This window comes from Octodon degus, unplaced genomic scaffold (genome assembly GCF_000260255.1).
Source record: "Octodon degus isolate 3935 unplaced genomic scaffold, OctDeg1.0 scaffold00185, whole genome shotgun sequence".
In the NCBI taxonomy this organism is placed as follows: Eukaryota; Metazoa; Chordata; class Mammalia; order Rodentia; family Octodontidae; genus Octodon; species Octodon degus.
The window spans coordinates 4753332-4756735 of NW_004524761.1; the positions used below are offsets into that span (position 1 = coordinate 4753332).

The 3404-nt window shown below is 39.3% G+C and overlaps 1 pseudogene; it reads left to right on the plus strand.

The window, feature by feature from the left end:
- Nucleotides 1-1374: 1374 nt before the first annotated feature.
- On the plus strand, nucleotides 1375-1862 carry LOC101587267 (annotated as a pseudogene).
- Nucleotides 1863-3404: the final 1542 nt, after the last annotated feature.

A 3404-nucleotide genomic window follows, 5' to 3' on the forward strand; every position in this document is an offset into this window, starting at 1 on the left:
TAGTGGTTAATTGCTGTACAAGATGCGGACTTGTGATCCTATTTACAAACACCATTAGAACAAACCATTCTATTCATTAAGAGAATGCAACTATATATCTATCCCAACCTCTTTGAATACACAGATACAAAATGGACATTCATCGGTATACTCCATTTTTTCTAAGTTCCGTTATTGAATATTATAGGTGTGTAAACTCAGCAAAATATTCTAAAAGAGTCCAGTAGCCCATAATAGCATTGGGTCTTCTGTTTAACTGGAAATGTCAGAAATTATTGACCTGAGTCCCCCACAGCTCAACTTAACAGCATGGCTTTATTTCTTATATTTCATCTTCATACTTTTCTACTGGATGGTTAAGACCAAGGTAAAGCAGGACCTGTGCAACAAGAGTTGTAGCTTTTTGGTCTGAGAAGGTCAGTGAAATGCCCTCAGGATTTGTCCTGAGATCCTGTACCTCAGATTGTAGAACCTTTATCAGTGCAGCCATGTGGATGAGTCACAGCCATTGCTTGGCCAATGTGCTCTCTGTGAAAGCCTGAGAGAGAGTCTTCTCCCCATGTGACTCTCCTTAGGCCCACTCTATGTCATCGATCACTTTCCTCTTTGGCCCCATAATCTTCTTGATCAGAAAATTTGGGACACTACTGAAGTAAAAGACATCTTTTTAGAGAGGCTTTTAAAAAAACTTTCCTACCTAAAGCCCTTCTTTTATTTTTCTATTCACTGCTGTAACAAATCATCATGATAGCTTTAAACAAATCAAATTTAGTATATAATATCTGTGAAAGTCAGAAGTCTAAAATATGTCTGACTGGGCTAAGAAATCAAAGTATTACCAGGAGTACTTTCCTTCTGGACATTGTAGGGGAGAATTGATTTTCTTGTCTTGTTCAGCTTTTAGAGGCACTGGACTGTTTGGGTTTGTATTTCCTCCCACCTTCAAAGCCAGTATTTCAGCATCCTTTCTGACAACCTTTCTACTGCCTTTCTTCTACTTTTAAGAACTCTTGTGATAATATTGGGTTCACCAAGATAATACAAGAGAATATCTTGAGCTCAAGATTAGCTAATTAGCAGTGCTATTTTCCCCTTACTATGTGATACAACATTAGTAGATTCTGGGAACTAAGATAGAGATATGTTGGGGAGGCATGATTCTGCCTATCTTAACCTTCCTGTTCTTTTGTGTGCGTGTTTGTGTGTGTGTGTGTGTGTGTGTGTGTTTATGTGTGTGTGTCTAGTTCAACACAATGCCTATTTCCTTAAGAATTTAATCACAGGCCATTTCATGGACGCCGGGTAACTGTGTGTTTGTGTGTGTGTGTGTGTGTGTGTGTGTGTGTGTGTGTGTGTGTGCAGACGGGCTGAGTTGGAGTTGGAGGGGAGCGAGAAGATCCTCTGGGCGCGTGTGGTTTTGAACCTCCGCATTTCTAACCCCGGATCTCGAGATGCATCGTGATTCCTGCCCATTGGACTGTAAGGTGTACGTAGGGAATCTTGGCAACAAGACGGAGCTGGAACGGGCTTTTGGCTATTATGGACCACTGTGGAGTGTGTGGGTTGCTAGAAACCCTCCTGGCTTTGCTTTCGTTGAATTTAAGGATCCCCGAGATGCAGCGGATGCTGTCCGTGAGCTAGATGGAAGAACATTATGTGGCTGCCGTGTCAGAGTGGAACTATCCAATGGTGAAAAGAGAAATCGAAATCGTGGCCCTCCTCCTTCTTGGGGTCGGCGCCCTCGAGACGATTATCACAGGAGGAGTCCTCCACCTCCCCGCAGATCTCCACGAAGGAGAAGTTTCTCTCGCAGCCGGAGCAGGTCTCTTTCTAGAGACAGGAGGAGACAGATCACTGTCTAGGGAGAGAAATCACAAGCCATCCCGATCCTTCTCTAGGTCTCGCAACCGATCTAGGTCAAATGAAAGGAAATAGAAGATCAGTTTGCAAGATAAGTGGTGTACAGGAATTAACTTCACTGACGGGAGTATGTACAGAAAATCCAAGTTTTGTTTGAGACTTCATAAGCTTGATGCGTTTTTAAGATGTTTTAGCTGTTCACCTTTGTGTCTTGGAACAGTGACACAACAATGTAATTCTCTCTGGTTTGAGATGGATCATACAAAGCATATAATACCAGAATTGTTACTTTACAATGTTCCCTTAAGCAAAATTAAATTTGCTTTGAACTTTAGTCTTGCACAGACTGAAAATAAACCTCTAAGCTCTGCCTAGTTCAAGTGTGATGTTCTAATGTTCCAGAAACAAAACTGGCAAAAATTAAACAAGACCTGTTTCATAGCTGAGATAATAGTGTACAGGTGTGCGACCAGGTACAGAGAAAGGCCACACACGAAACTAGGTGAGCGTGGTTTTAAAAATGGAACCGGTCTTTATCCTGGGCAGAGGTTTCCTGGCTGGTATGGAATCAGGTAAATTTCAAGAGTCCACCTCTGCTAGATCACAGACGTTCCTTCTGTGATGCTGCCTACAAGTACATAGCTGTTTGGATCTTTTATTTGGAAACCTAAGACATCAAAGGATCAGTGTCCTGCTGGTTTAAGGGTACACTGTAGAGTTGAACTTTTGCGTTACTGTGCAAGACTTTTTTTCATGCTGTCATTTGTAATACATTTTGTGAGACTCTTTGGGATTAAAGTTTTGGTTACAAATTGTTATTTAACTTGGAAGCCTGTTTTTCCTTGCAAACTCAAAAATATAGCTCGATACCAAGTCCAGGTATAACATTCCTATTGGAAGCCATACTTATATTTTCTTGTAAAGTGCTTTTGAATTAATAAAACAGCCTAATTGTGTAATAGTAAAAAAAAAAGAATTTAATCACAATTTAAAATCATTTTATATCTTTTCTATTCCCTAAATGCTGTACTATAGTTAATTGTAAATTCTATATGACCATAAGCTCATCTATCCTTTTCTATTTCTCTCCTGGAACATTGCAATAGTTCCATAAATATTTATGGAGAGAATAAACAAATTATGATTTTTGCCTCCATTTTAAGAACTACTCTTTACAACTCTTTTGAATTTTATGTTTCCATCTCAATATTATGTCTTGGAAGGAGAAAAGTTTCTAGTGAAATAACTATAGATTTTCACACATTTTTCATCATAATAACTCACCATAGAAAATCATATCCACGGATAAAAGCCCATACTTGTCACATACACATCTTCATCTTTTCATTGAACTTAAAAGCAGAGCTTATTAATTGCTGCTTCATGTAGAATAGAGTATCACAGAACTTGGGAAAATGAAGAAAACAATCTATGATAAAGAGCTGGAACTCTTTGTTACAGTAAATGAGAGAAATATGGCACATGGTATGATCCTATGAAGTAGCTACAAAGGCTGGTGTTAGCAGATGATTCCTGCTTACTTC